We start from the raw sequence: 16,311 nt of genomic DNA, 5'->3' as shown, positions 1-16,311 counted from the left end.
CTTTTTATCACATTAATAACACTGTCGCAGAGGATTTTTTTTTCCTTTAACAGCTAGAATTAAAGCAAAGCCCCAGAACAATGTTCAGGCCGGCCCGATGTGTCGCCATGAGCCAATTAATCTTTTCTCTTAGTGCAGAAGCTACGGCTGCTGCAGCAGAATGCAGCCATGAGGAGGAACAGAAACGCACGGCTACACGAAGTAGCGTAACGCGGGGCTGGGCCTGCCTCTGTAAACGCGATTTATACGAGAACAACAAGGGCTTAGATTCCAGTTGTTTACACCGTTCCCCAAACACAAAGGTGGGGGAGACAGACTCAGTCACGTGGAAATTTCTGCACATCAGATTCCAGATCAAACTCTCACAGAAACATAATCACTTTCATTTGAATTACTGCATTGAAATATTCCTTGCATTTTATTTTCTTCTCTTTTATTTTGTGTGTTCATCTAGAGAGACTAAACTTCCTCAGTATTAACTGAATTATTCATTGATTCAATGAACCAAAGTCACTCATTGTTCTTCCCACTTATCACTTCTTTCTGATCCCAGAATAAAAACAGAAGAAAATAAATGTATTAACTCTAACTTCATATTTGTGGTTTTTCTCTTAGAGTCAAAGATCCTTAAATTACATAGAATTTCAGCCACGAAACCTCCCTTGACTCTCAGCTGAGCACCTAACTTGCTGCCTCTCCCATGCCTTGGCTCTTAGGGAACCAGCGTTTATAACAGACCCACTTGTGCCTCACCACCAGCGTTGCTTTTACAGGAAAATCAGCACCTCCTGCGCATATGCCCCCAGTCCCTCAGATCCAAACATCGGGCTTCCCCGCGGTTCGCAAAGGGATCGAAACAACAGACAGAGGGTGGGTGAAGAGCCAAAGGGAGATTTAGGAAGAAAAAAGAAATAGTTTCTAAGGAAAAGAAATCAGACCATCTCATCATCATTAAATTGAAATCAATTTTAAATATGAGGCCTTTTCCCCTAATTTCACAAAAATTTAAAACATAGACTCAAAGGCAACATGGGGAAAAGACCACGGTGGAGAGAAACATAAATGCACTAACATTGTGAACACAGTTTGTGTCTTTCTCTTGTTAACGGTCTAGTCTCAGAGGGGTTTCCTGAGAAGGGGGGAGATGGGGGAGCCTTGCTCACAATAAGGCTTATTTGGGGGACATGAGTGTGCTCAGGACTCATTCAGCAAGGCCAGGTCTCGGGACCGCTCTGCAGCCCCACAGTCGAGCGTGGGCCACCCTGAGGTAGCCCGAGGAGCACACAGCTGCCGTGGGACGCGCACATGTGGCCCCTCGTGGCCATGCAGCTGGCACGTCCGTCAGGAAGGGGCGTCTGAACCACAGCGGGGAGGGCAGGGGCAAGGGCGGTCAGGCCAGCGGAGGGCCAGGAAGCACGGAGACCCAGACACAGAGCTAGGGCCTCGCAGCCGGGAGCTCCCGCTGGTCGCGAGGTGCGTGCGTTTTATGAACGTTCAAAAAAAATGAACTCTGAATCCAGTCTCCTATATCAGGCAGGGTAAAGAGCCCGGAGCTAAATTTGTGGAAATTATTTTATAGGAAAAACACTAAACTCAGTCCTACCTATAAAGACTCTATTTCTAAACCTTGGTGCCTGAGATTGAGTTATGAAACAGAAAATAATAATAAATACTTCCCCCATCATTCTTGCAAGATGCTTGCACACTGGATGGTGAGAGAGGTGCATAGCATGGAAGGCGTGAGGAGGGGACCTTCACGCTTCTCTTAACTGGGTTTTGCATTTGCTGAACAACAACCCAAGCAGCCTCTGACCCTCATGTGGCCCCAGCCAAGCACAGCATCTTCCCAGAGAAACACATTAGCCCATCCTCACAGGGAGAACACAGCATGTTTACCTTGGTCCTCATATTTGGGAGAAGCCCGTTATCAAAGTCACTGAAACCATGCATTGGAAAAATCCACCCTGGTTTGGCCCTTGATTTCCCACCTGGTCTGGGAGGAGGACTGCTGAGGGTCCTGGGCACAGGCTTTGCCCTGTTCCCCACTGCACTACCCCCAGAGTTCACGGCAGCCAAAGGTGGTCCCGCAGAAAGCATGGCACCTGGAACGTGGAGGTGACCCCAGCCTGGCAGGAGTCCCTCTTGTGATAAACGCCAGAGACACACCAGTGACCTCAGGGGGCTTGATCACACTCAGCTGCCTGTGTTGACGACGTTCTTTAGTCCCTGGCTCCTACTCTCCCCTCGTGAGAACTGCTCACAAGAAGAGGAAAAGGCCTCATGAAGACAGAGGGGAGCACTGGAGCTATGTGTGCATAGCCAGGACTGTCAGCCCCACAGAGGCAGGAAGGGGCCTGAAGCAGGTACCCTGAGAACCTTCAGCGGAGCCTGGCCCTGCTGACACCTGGACGGTGAGCTTCTGGTCTCCAGACCATGAGCAACTGGACTTCTGTGAAGCCACTGGGTGTGTGGATGCTATGGCAGCTGCAGAAGCTGATCTGGGCAAGACTTACATCTGAGGTTGGTGAAGCACTCACACTCCCAGAAAGAGGCCTTCTTCATTCCCACAAGGACCATCACCCACTGCTGAAGAGGGGGCTGCACAGCAGAGATTTTCAAGGACTACTCCCATCACCCCCATCACCATCTTCATCACCACCACCACAGTCATCATCATCTTCCCCATCATCATCAACCTCAGAACCCCATCACCATCACGCCCACCACAGTCATCATCATCATCTTCCCCATCACCATCAACCTCAGAACCCCATCACCATCACCCCCACCACAGTCATCATCATCATCATCTTCCCCATCACCATCACCATCAACCTCAGAATCCCATCACCATAACCCCCACCACAGTCATCATCATCTAAGCCAGAACATCAATGACTACGTGTGCTACTTAATCTCTCCAAAGTGCCATTCTCATCTACAACATAAGAAGGCTTCATTATATGGTCTCCAGGATGGTCTTTTCATACTGTTCATGGGATTCTTATTTTCTTGGGCTCCAAAATCAGTGCTGACCATGACTGCAGCCACAAAATTAAAAAGATATTTGCTTCTTGGAAGAAAAGCTATGACAGACCCAGACAGTCTATTAAAAAGCAAAGACATAACTTTGCCAACAAAGATCTGTCTAGTCAAAGCTGTGGTTTTTCCAATAGTTGTGTACAGATGTGAGAGTTGGACCATAAAAATTGAGCACAAAAGAATTGATACTTCCAAACTGTGGTGCTGGAGAAGACTCTTGAGAGTCCCTTGGATAGCAAGGAGATCAAACCAGTCAGTCCTAAAGTCATTCAGTCAACCCTGAATATTCATTGGAAGCACTAATGCTGAAGCTGAAGCTCCAATACTTTGGCCACATAAAGCGAAGAGCCAACTCATTGAAAAAGACCCTGATAATGTGAAAGATTGAGGGCAGGATGAGAAGGGGGTGACAGAGGATGGTTGGATGGCATCACCAACTCAATGGACGTGAGTTTGAGCAAATTCTGGGAGAGAGTGGAGGACAAAGGATCCTGGTGTGCTGCAGTCCATGGGGTCACAAAGAATCACACATGACTTAATAAATGAACAACAACGGGATGGTCTTCATTATCAGTGGACCTTAAAAGCTGCTCCATAAATGGTCAGTTCTGAATTTGGTTTGAGAGTCCAAATGAAGTGAGTCAGAACCTAGTGAAATGCTGGTGGAGTAGAAGCCAACCACTGGTCTAGGTGGAAGAGCCTCATGGGAGAAAGCTGCCTTCCCGCCGTGCCTAGGAGACAAGGCCCCCTTCTATGGTATCCTGGCTGCAACAGAACCGGTGATGAGGATCTCACGTAGATTAGTGTCACACTCTGCCAAGTTTCCCAAGTGTGCATTATTTAAAATAAGCTGCCAAATAAGGCAAAACTTCACAACTAGTCTTTCTGCAGAAACTGGGCACGTTTCTAACTCAGACACAAAGATCCTGGAGTGCAGACAGCATCTCGTGTCTCAGCATTTCTTTCTTGCCCCTCACCAAGTTATGCCCACGTCCCCAGTTCCAAGGCACAGCTTTCTTGGCTTCAGGGGCGCCCAAGGTCAGTGGGACACGGAATTATAACAAGAACAGGCCCATCATGTGGTGTTCACCCCTTCCCTGGGCTTCTCTGAGGTGGAGTAGTTGACTGATCTGGCCAGTCCCCTCCATTTATGTCAATATCTATAGCACATCACTACACACCACAGCATACCAGGCTACAAAGCCCACACCACCAAGCCTCTGTCCTAAGAAATCTCTCTAGCTCTCCTGTTAATTATGTTCAGAAAAATGAAGAATTCAGGTATTAGCTGAAATAAAAATAAAGATCATACATTTTTTAGATGGTTATGGATTTTCCATCCTATCTTTGTTGTGTGGCACTAGTGGTAAAGATCCCAACTGCAATGCAAAAGATGCAGAAGACATGGGTTCAATCCTGGGGTCAGGAAGATCCCCTGGAGAAGGAAACACTACCCACTCCAGTATCCTTGCCTGGAAAATTTCATGGACAGAGGAGTTCGGTAGGCTATAGTCCATGGGGTTGCAAAGAGTCGGACAGGACTGAGCAAGTGAGCACGTGGATTTTCCATTCTATCTGAGTCATGTGACACCCATATGTCCCGTAGATGTGACAACTAAAGGTAAACGTCCTCCATACAACACCATAGAGCTGCTATGTGTAGGCACGTTTGACAGCCCTGACTCAGCGCCTTCCAGCTGGGTCGTTGCACCGTCTCCATATTTGTGGCATGCTCCCAGGCTCTGTGGCACCTGCTTCTGTGCATACATATGGGAGGACCCCTAACAGAGCAGGCCCTGCCGCTGCAGACTGTCACTGCCTAGGTCCATGTCTCCGAACGCAGTGTTCTCTGGATCACTAACAGTCAGAAGTCACGGAGATGCCCCTTGACCTTCCTCAGAACCTGATGCTGCAGCTGCTCCCGCCAAAGGGCCAGCCAAGTCTAGATCCAAAAGAAGGAAGCTCTGCTCTGGTAAGACGGCTGTGATGCTGCCCGACGGGAGCCCACACAGACCTCCGCCTGCCAGCCTCAGCCCCTTCCTGGCACCCCACCCAGGGTCCCTCATGAGTGGGTGTGGGAGATGGCACCAACAGGCCAGTGGGCTGAAGGGAGCCACCAGGGCACTGCTGGCATCAGCTCCCAGCTCTGGTGCCCCTGGGGCCGTGCCTGTAGAGAGAAACCACCCGGGGAATGAAGGCCGTCAGCAGGGGCCTGGCCACCAAGAGCACTTTCTCCTGGAAGAAGAGGGCTTCCTTGGGATTAACAAACACAGTGCCCAACACAGAAATGTTTAAAAACTGCCACCCTGTAAACCACAAACAGGCTCCTGCGGTGAGGATGGGGTGGCGGGGGCAGTCTTGGCGGTCTCACTGTGGAGCTTGCTCATCTCTCTGCCTTTTCCCACGTCTTCCTGCTTGGCCGTCGGAGTGCTGCCAGACGTTCTTTCTCTCTGTATTACACTGTGGCTTCCAGTAAACTGTCACACGCTCAGGATGGGGCTCAGAGCAGAGGAGTGCAGCAGGGATGAGCCGCGCCGGGCTTCCCCACCGATCTAAGTTGTCACCAGACACCCTGTTGGGGCTGCACGCCTGTTGTAAGTTCGTCACCCCTAACTTCCACCACAGAACTCGCACACTTCCTCACCTTGTCCCAGATGGCCCAGATGGCAAGACACATGGCCACGGAATCCTGGACACAGAGCAACTCGACTACTGAGGAAGGCACATCCAAGTGGTTGTAACCAGGTAGTAATTGCTAGCATGCACTTTGAAGGTTTTCTACTTTAAAAAAATCTTTACCATTCTAAGGTAAGATAGGACGAAAAACATGATGTCCAAACTGTAGAACCAATTAACAGTCATAACCAGTCACTGTCTTTGCCCAAAAGTGTTCCCAGGGAGATAACAGGACATACACAGTCTTTTTAAGGTTACAGAGAAAAGGAAAAGTTTGAAATGAAGATATGTTTTGGGGGGATTTCCTCCTAAAATGAGTACCAACTGTGCAGACAGTAGACGGGTTTGTCTATATAGATTCTCCAGGGTCAGACTGTACAAAGGACAGAGACTCTTCTTGAAGCATAAAAGAAACTTCATTATAGACGTCTAGGAAGAGGTGCTCTGTTTGCACCAGCATTATGACGTCATCCATCACCGTAATTACAGGCAGAACCAGGACGTGTCTCTTGCACGTGGTGGAGGTGCTGTGAGCCTCGCTTCGAGACACAGGGAGGTGCAGTGCTCAGGACCCCCCGGCCCTGCCAGTTCCAGCACTGCCCACCTGCCCGAGCCAGTGACCACAGACCTTGTGGGAGAGGTGTTTAGTTAAAAGCCAAGCAGACGATTCTGGTATGTTCAGCGGGCTGACTCTGCGATGACCTGAGATCGTCCTCATGCTGATTGATCTGACTGTTGATCGTCATACAACACACTCTGCATCCTGTAATTTTTCACCCGTCACAGAATGACAAAAGAAGAACCCCGCGCTGGCTCTCTGGACAGTGAGGACACCTCACCGACGGGGAGTAGCCATGAGCCAGCCTCGACCAAGCACAGCGGGCACATGAGATGCAGCCCACATCTTCGGCTGCAACTCAGTCATCTCGTTTAGACCGCTCCCTGTACACCTGAGTCCTGGCCTGGCACCGCAGGCCAGAGGCCGCTTGTTCTGCTCAAGAGCGTGAAGGGCCAGCCGCTCAGACAGTCAGCGTGAAACGGGAGCGGCCCGGCCCCTGTGGGCACAGGTGGCAGCCGCAGGACCACAAACTTCTGTGGCTGAGTCTCATCCTCACTGCAGAGACGGTGACATCAGACATCTGGTCCCTGCAGCCGCCTGTGTTTGGGGAGATGCCCCAGCTCTCACCTGGCGTCTACACCACCAAGCGGTGGGGATAAACGCAGGTGTGTGGTGAGCCCTGCATCAGCGAGGCCCGGGGGCACCCGCGGCATGGAGGAGGGCAGTCCAGTCCTTAGAAACCACAGTCACGAGGACAAGGCCCCTTCCTTCCACCCAAGAGCAGATGGCGGAGGCCCACAGAGGAAGGTGTAGCGTTCAGTAACTCCAGGGAGGGTGTGAAACCCAGGAAGCCAGTGGCCCCCAACGGGGTCTCCAGCCAGGATGCAGGCAGCCGGAGCCAGAGAGCCCATGTGCATCCCGGTTAGAAAGAGCCCCACGCAGCCTGCGGCCACTTCTCAAGTGTCCAGTGTTCACTCAGCAAATCTGGGGCCAGGAAACCCATTTAAAGGTTGACCACAATTCTTCTCATCTAGTAACATCTTGTGTCAAATGGCCACGCATCTGTTAATCCTGTTTGGATAATATGGAAAGTAACACATTTACTCTTCCAATACCTCACAATATCCAAGAACAAATGTGCTTTCGTTCTCTAAAGAAAGGCATGGTATAAAACAGTCTTGTCCAGCTATCCGCATATCAAGCAATAATTTGTGGTCGAAACCTTGTAGCTGCCATTTTTCACGCAGGGGGACCTTCTGTTCCTTCATCCAGTGTCTCCCCAGCGGCAGGGAGTCTGTGCTCCTGCCCCAGGGGGAACGGGAGACCATGGCCACTTGTAAGGTGAAAGAATGGTGCCCTGTGGCATCCCCTGAAACACCTCATTATGTTTAAACATTACTCAGGGCCGCCAAACTTCTCAGCATGTACCCAACAGAAAGCAAAGTCCTCCACACACACACAGCGCCACTCTTTCGGGGTTTTGTGAATGCTTCTCCTCCACAGAAAGTCAGCTAGTAGGCAGAGGAAGAAGTCCAGCCTGAGCTCCTGAGGCTGTGGACGGGATCCATGGTGTGAGACACACCACACACGCTTCCCAGCCAGGCCCTAGCTCTGCCGCTCACAGAGAGAAGGGACACAGAGGCCGCCACCTGGACCGTGTCCCAGGCCGTTCAGTGAGAAGAATCCTCAGGATCTCATCTCACCCGCAGCCTCGCTCCACCAGAGGCCGTCCAACCAGGCATCTTGAAGACCATCCATCACTCGTATTGAAATTACACACGAAGACAGCTGATGAACACCAATCCCCTAAAAGTAACGTGTGGCGACGAGATGAGAGAAAAAGTCGAGAAAGGCTGTCAGTGGCCCAAGGGCAAAAGCAATGGCAGAGATTTCAAAAATGCATTGGCTGATTCTCTGCACAAACACATGTAAGGTCTGGCAGAATTTTTCAGAAATCACAATAAGATATTATTCTCTTCGAAATCAGTACATTGTGACAAAATCAGTCCAGTTCAGTTCAGTCACTCAGTCGTGTCCGACTCTGCGACCCCATGAATCACAGCACGCCAGGCCTCCCTATCCATCACAAACTCCCGGAGTTTACTCAAACTCATGCCCATCGAGTCAGTGATGCCATCCAACCATCTCATCCTCTGTTGTTCCCTTCTCCTCCTGCCCCCAATCACTCCCAGCATCAGGGTCTTTTCCAGTGAGTCAACTCTTCGCATGAGGTGGCCAAAGTATTGGAGTTTCAGCTTCAGCATCAGTCCTTCCAATGAACACCCAGGACTTATCTCCTTCAGGATGGACTGGTTGGATCTCCTTGCAGTCCAAGGGACTCTCAAGAGTCTTCTCCAACACCATAGTTCAAAAGCTTGTGACAAAATAGTAGTAGCTGAATTCTCTCTCTGAATTGATATGACTAAAATGTATATTTAACATGGAATATGAGTAGTTAATGTCTGTGTTTATAAAGTCATTGTAAAATTCAAGGACCATGTGACTACAGGGAAAACAATCCAACCAATCCCCATATGGATTATAATGACTGTTTTCAGAAAGAAACTAGTTTCAAACATGTCTTTATGCCACTGGACTATCTCACACACAAACAGCCCACACAATGAACAGGTAACAGCGTAGAGTGAGATCTGCCCTAGCAAGCAGTTGTTGTTGTTGTTCAGTTGCTCAGTTGTATCCCACACTTTGCGACCCCATGGGCTGCAGCACGCCAGCCTTCCCTGTCCTTCACCATCTCCCAGAGCTTGCTCAAACTCATGTCCATTGAGTTGGTGATACCATCCAACCATCTCATCCTCTGTCGTCCCCTTCTCCTCCTGCCTTCAATCTTTCCCAGCTTTTCCAAAGTTGACTCTTCTCAACAGGTGGCCAAAGTACTGGGGCTTCAGCTTCAGCATCAAAAAAAAAAAAAAAAAAAAAATGCAAGCAGTACATGTTCTAATTATTTTTAGAGCAATTATCCAATAAGCCACTTTTTTTCTGTCAGCTCAGTTCTTAAACACAAAAAAGGCAAAAAGCATTCAAACATGTTTATCTATAATGTGATTTACATTAAATGTATTTCATACATTCAATGCTGACATTCGTTTTTGGCCAAAATTTGATTGATTAAAAACAAGAGAAGCAAAAAGGAGTCAGCATAAGCGAAATGAAAGAAAAATTAAGTCATTAAAGTGGAAAATGCACTTTATAGATAAATTCTGCCTTTTTACTTTCAAGTGAGCATGGGATGTGTGCCTCAGTCATAAACAGTTGTCTTGTGTTTCAACTTGAATGTTACACACAAGGCCATGGTCTGATTTCTTGAAAGAGTGTTACTTTCAGAAGGAAGGGCTGGGATTGAGGTGTGCTGGGGTATAAATCAATTAACAGTTCATTTATCTGCCTTGTCCAGAATCTTACCTTGTGTGAAGGACTAATCTCTTGCCTTTCAAAAGTTCAAAATAAAGAAACCAACCAACAAGTGAACTAGCAGGGTGTGTACTCTGCAAGAAACGTGCATGCCGCCATCATGCCCCGGACACAGGCCGCTGACGGGGGCAAGGCCTTGGCTCCCGGTGGTCCCGCCTCTCCTCCTCCCACTCCTCTTCCTCGCCTGCGCTGGTCTCGGGCCTCGCTCACATCTCCCCTTCCTCTGGTGGGGCCTCGGTCTCGCGGGCTCCTCTCCCTCTCCACTTCCGGGGGCAGTGGCTCCCTCGTGTAAGCAAATGTCCCCTTTGGCATAACTGCCACCAACGTCTTCACAGCTGTTGGCTTTCCTCACAAGCCTGGACCTCCTCCTCCAGCCTCTGGTGACACCTTCACCTCAGTCCCTCTGAGGAGACTCAAGGCCATCTGTCCGAGACAGTCCGCCTCCTGCCGTCAGGGGCGGGCCTGGTGGAATGGCCGTGGTGCGCGGGCTGCAGGCTGCAGACCTCCCTGGACGGCTCCAGGGAGAGCGTCCACGCTCCGGAAGACCTGCTTGGTCTCCAGCAGGTGTGTGGCTGAGCCTGGTCCTGAGACCCTGGGGCATGGCTGTGAGAGCCGACTGCGCTACCCTGAATGGCCGCGCTGGCCACTTCAGAGACACCTGCACTTACACTCCCAGGAAAGGGAAGAATCCTTTGCAGACCGAGTCATGGCCCCTTCAACTTCCTATTTTATGAATTCTGATTCACCAGGTCTCCGTAAAGCAGAGCATACACACAGCATGCAAACATCTGCAGACTTCTGGGAAATCCACTGTCTACTCACTGATTAAAATTTTTATAAAGGATTCTTTTTTTTCAACTTTCTGATTTCAAGAAAATCAGTGTCTTTGGGGTCCAGAGTCTTCCCCATAGAAGGGCAGGAAATGCCTCTGCATCACTCCCTCACGTCTGATTTCAAACAGAAAAGTCCAGATGAATCAGACATACAAGGCTCAAAATGCAGAATACATTATTAAATGAAACTTCTCAGCAGTGGCCAGTGATTCAGAAGGGGGAAGCAGAGATGTCCTGACTCCCGCCGCACCTGTAAGAACAGAGGCTTGGTTCTTGCCCAAGGCCGACCACAAAGGCAGAGAGCAACAGCCTGCTCCTTGGCTCCGGCCATGCAGGCCAAGCACGCCCTTAGCATGGGGGGCCCTCGTGTCTGGACAGACCTGCTCATTGATTTAGCTCATCAGTCTGATTGAACGGCTTGAGTAGGAGGCTGTTAGTCCTGCTACCAGGTTGGTTTTCTTTTGTTGTTGATGGTATTTCAGGAGGATGTACCGACTCTAATCTGTACGATTTCTGTTGCTCCTCCGTGATTCCTGACCTTCCGGGACAGCTCGAAAGCGTAGGTTCCGAGCAAGGACCGGTGCATCCGGTCACAGTACAGACGTCCACCCGGGACCGCGGGCGGGAGGGGCACTGCGGGGGCCATCCGCGAGGCCCGCGGGGCAGAGTGTCAGCTCTGAGCTTTGCAGCGCCTGGAGCTGAAGCAAGTGACGCCTGTAACCACCAGGAGCGAGGACCGACCGGTCCGCCCCATAGAAGTCGCGCCTGCCTTTCCACAACTTCTGCGAACACGTCGTGCAGAGCCAGCGTGCTCCCCAGCCCGCGCCCCTCCGATCCGCAGGGTGCCCCGGGCCCCTGGTGCGGGCGGGGTGGGTGGAGCCTGCCCCCCAGCCCCCTACCCCGCCCCCGGGTGCCCGGCGGCTGCACCGAGCCCCTTACGTCCCACGTGTTGGGCCCAAAGAGAGAAGGGGACAGCGGGCCGCGTTCTCCAAACTGAGTGGCGTCTGGACGACAGAGGACCCTCCGGCCCCCACCCCGCCGCCCAACGGATTAGGAAGCCGAGGAGGACGCGGTCCCGCGCTGAGGCCTCGCTTGCTTTTCACACCCCCGCTCCCACTGGATCTGCGACCTCGGAGGGCTGCAGAGACGCGAGTGGGAAGGGACTGGGGCGCGACTCAAAGGAGGGCTCCCTCGGCGCCCACTGCACCGGAGGACCGGAAGACCTCCGTGGGGACTCGGTGCCTGTAGGTGCGGCCAAGGGGACCGAGAAGGTTCCAGGAGGTTCCGCCTGCGTCCTCCCGGTGTCCCCCGCCGCACCCGAAGTCCCTCTCCTCACAGCACGCGCCCGAAACGCGACCTCAAGGAGGCCCAGGCGTGCCGGGGCTCCCCCAGGCCCCGGGACCCCGGCGGGGGGACACGCGCGCACTCGCTCCGCCGGGCACGCTCGTCCCCGCGTCCTGGCAGCCGGGCTGGCGCGGGGGGCGGGGCGGACGGACGGGGTTGGGGGGGGGGGGCAGGAAATGCCATTAATTGGGGAAATGCACACGGATTGCCCGCGTGGCCTTTGATGTGCGCCTGGGGCGGCGCGGCCCCTCCAGGCTGGCGAGCCCACCCCGCGTGCGCCCCGGGCCGCCCGCGCTCCCGGGAGTGCAGCCGGCCCGAGCGCCGAGGACGCGCGACATCGATCTGGAATGAGCAGAAGGCCGGGGTCTCCCCCTGTATCTCCCGTCAGGCAGCTCGGGTGGAGCCCTTTTTGTCTCTCCCTAGACCCCCAGTCCCCTGGGCCTCCCGGCTCCCCGAGTGCCCCGGGGTGGGTGGGAGGGCGGCCGAGCTCTGCGGAGGGCGGTCACGCTGCCCACGCACCCTCCGGACGAGAGGCCGCCGGGTCTCGCTCGGCCTCATGTATGTACACATATAAATATAGTGTTCGTCCAAATGACATTCCGCTCGCTCTCCCTCTGGCCCATCCCTCCCCCCTCTTCTTTTCATCATCAGCAAATAAAGATTAGCTGGGAAGATTATGGAAGCGTTTTCAGGCTGCTGCTGATCTTTATTCCGGAGGCTTTGTGATGATATTGATGATGATGATGGTCAAGTGGACAGTTTGATTTTTGTGTTTGGAGCTAGTTATAAAGAATCAATATTATATCAAGGGGTAACTTTCGTGATAAAGGACTTTAACCAGTCCGGCTATTCATCATAAGTCTGTAGCAAGCAGATAGGTCAAAAGAAATTATATTGCACTAAAGACTGAGTCTTCTTATCTCTCCCATACCAGGGGAATAGGGACAAGCCGATCGATACAGTAGCTGCTGTATACTTCTTGCAATTATCAATAGCTGATTTCGCCTTTTGAGGCCTGCATCTAAAAATGCAAGCTAATAATAATCGTTTGAGCCTATAAGCAAGGGACTCAAGGTTTCAGCTGGCCACTGTTTATGGAGTCATGTGTTGAAGTGCCCCGGCCCGTCCACCGGCAGCCCAGATACGCGGCTCAGTGGTCAGGAGAGAAGTACTTTCACATGGCTGTGTAGCTAAGTGTGAAGACGAATGACTCTGTGCTGTTGTTTCCTGTGCGTGACATAAAAAGCCAAGGAATGTTTGCCTGTGATGCCTACATGTGAAGCTGTAAACTGACCTGTAATGAACATACAAGATGACTGAAAAGCACAAAGACCTAGATGGATTTCTATAACTACATACGTGGCTCCTATCTATAAAAATATTTAGACATATTTATCTCAACAGTGTTGAAAGCAAAGGGGGTGACAGCAGGAGTTGTGTGCAGTGTGGGCCGGGCAGTTAGCTATATGTTGGTTTATTTAAGGAGAGCATTTTATTTTTATGGGGAAAGTGATTTCAAATGGGTAAGCGAGAAGCTCAGAAAAAGCGTTTTCAAAAAACCATAAATATAGTTTCTGGCTGCAGGTTTTCTAGCACGACCCCCCCCCCCAAATGTAATAGAAAAGAAACATCTTTATAATTGGCACTTGACATGCTGTTTGCATTGGGCTGTGGTACACCCAGCACAGATTTCCTGTTGATGGAAACATTTATCATCCTGATTGCCCCAGAGTGGCAGGTGGTGTTATCAATTACCTCTTCTTACCAATAATAATATTAGTATGGTAATATCTTTGCTCAAGTGAGAACCAATTAGCGGTCACTTGTCACAACATTAAAGACACAAAATCATGCTGGTTTTAACTGTAAGGACCTAAAAACAAAAGTTGGGGTGGGGGAGGAACCAGAGACAGGGGAGAGAGAAGAAAGGAACTTTGATTTGGGAGGGAAAAAAAGAAAGAAAAGAGACCAAAAAATAAAAATAAAAAATAAAGCTCTAATCTTTGAATACTCTTTTTGTACAAAGTAGCTGGGAAAATAAGCACATTGTAAATGAAGTGCCCAATGCACCTTATGCAAAACTGTCTTTAGTTTTTGAAGAGCCAGGTAGACTCAATAAACTGGGACATTAAAGATAGAACCAAGCCTTCCACCTTCCCTTGTCAAGTCAGTATCACAGATACACTTTCTGTAGTATCTGAATAAATGATACAAATTAATCAAACACCTAATTATATGTTCCACTAATGTAAAGTATACAGTATTAATTTGTAAATAATATTATTAAGCAGACAAAATAATAACCTGTCGCCTCCAAAGATAAAAACAACATTGCAAGAGGAAAGACAATTAACAAATGAGATTTAATTATAGGGAAGAAAAGCAACTTTTGTTTCTGCAATAGTGTTTAGGTATTACAATACTGTAATAGACAGCGGTCATGTGATGGCAAAGACCTGTGTATTGCCTGCACAAGTCGGTATCCACACCTCTGATGCACAGCTCCGGGGGTCCTTTCGCTTGGGCGAGACTGGAGGACACATTCTGGTACCTCATCTGTGAAAACACCTTTCTTGACACGTTGTCGACTCGCACTGTAGCGATTGTTGGGACTCGAACTTAAGACAAGTATGCTTTCATTAAAACTTCCTGCACTACATAAAAACACTTAAAGAAAAGTTTCAGACCTCAGTGGAGGGAGGCGAAGGAGAAGAGGAGACTCAGGAGGTAACTCGCCTTTTGTTTTCGGCCTCTACTTTGTTTTTTTGTTTTTTTTATTTTATTGATCTTGAATACCCCAGTCAAGCTTTTAAAAGGTTTACAGAGCCACACCACCTAGCCTTGGCGGGGAGTTTGTCTAGGTTCCCCTTCCGCTGCGTCCCTGGTTCCGTCCAAGTCTTTGCTCGATCTTCTCAACGAAATCCGAGCGCAGAGAGAGCAGGGGGCGAGGTGGAGTAGCACCTACACCCCGCCGGCCCCACCCCGCGCGCACCCTGGGCGAGGACCGCACCCCGCGCCCCAGCAGGTCGGACCGCCGGCTCGGCGTGCGGCTTCGCGGCAGCTCGTTCTGTGGCAGCCCCAGCATCTGCCGCAGCCGAGCCCAGACTGCCGTGTCTCCCCACTCACAAAGCGCCTCGCGGCGGGCGTACACGTCTGCGATCTGACGGCTCGCTTCTTACAGCTAAAGGGCCGGGGCCTCACTTTCGCCTTCGCTGGAGGGACTTAAGATCCTTCCCACGACCGCACACCGTAGAAAATGCAAAACGAGTCGACGGAATTAGACAGTGGCGTTTAGAAGTCCGGGAAAGACCTAAGGAAATCGTGCCAGTGGGTTGGAGAGAGTGGGGGACGGGGGTGGGGGGCTGGGGGAGGCGGGAGAATGGCTTTAGGAACAAAAAGGCGGGGGGCGGTGCGCGCAAAGTGGCCCGAAGTGGATGAGTCGCTGCCACGGGGCCCGAAGGCTGCGGGGGAGCCGGGCGCGGGCTTCCTCTGAGAGGGTTCGGACGCCGCAAGAACTTCCATTTGCTTCTTTTCCCCCAAAGTGTCGAGTTTTGTAAAAAGACGGGAAAAAGAATTAACCAGGTCACAACAGGCAGTGCACCTTTAACTAGGACTCCGACCCACTGACGGCCGCTTTGGGTTCTTTCTCTGTTGGGGAGCAGACGTCTACCTTTCCGCTGCGGCGCTGCAACTTCCCCAAACTCCTGCCGTCCTGTAAATTCTGCAAAAAACTTCCAGTCGCTACCACCGCCCGTCCCCACCTAGACACGGCCCTGCCTCGCCCCTCCTCTTTGCCACTGTTTTCCCAGGAAAGTTCCTGGCCAGCTAGCCCCAAAGCCCTGGCTGGAAACTTTTCACTGCTGAGCGCCTCTGCGCCGGATGCGAGAGTGTCCCCAAAATGCAGCAGCATTTGCCAAAGTTGACGGCGCACTGGCGAAACAGACCTTCCCTGCATCTCCCAGCTTAGCTATAAAAGCATTACCGTGGGGGTGGTGGGGGGGGGGGGGGAAGGGGATGATAACCCTAGATTTCGAACATCTTTCATTTTCCATTTTTTTATTTTCAAAAACAAAATTACCTAAGTGAATACTCCTGCCACCAAGTAGCAAAACAAAACCAATCTTCAGGAATCTGGTTGGGAGGGGGTGGCAAAAGCGGTGGCGGAGTCTCTTAGGAGACGATTCCAACCTGTGCGCTTCCTTCCTCTGTTATGATTTTCCTGCTCTTTACCTGGAGCCCAAAGCTGTTGCTTCGTGAAACTTACACAATTAGAGGCGCGCGGGAGAACACCGGCTGGGAAGAGGGAAGGTTCTAGAACGGAAAAGCAGCTCGCGGAGAGCCGGGCGAGTGGCGAGGGGCCGCGGTCCACGCGGGGCGGGGGAGGGGGTCCCCACTAGTCACAGCCCCGCTCCCAGCCACGCGGGG

This window comes from Muntiacus reevesi, chromosome 4 (assembly GCF_963930625.1).
Source record: "Muntiacus reevesi chromosome 4, mMunRee1.1, whole genome shotgun sequence".
NCBI lineage: Eukaryota > Metazoa > Chordata > Mammalia > Artiodactyla > Cervidae > Muntiacus > Muntiacus reevesi.
This window is presented reverse-complemented; position numbering follows the sequence as displayed.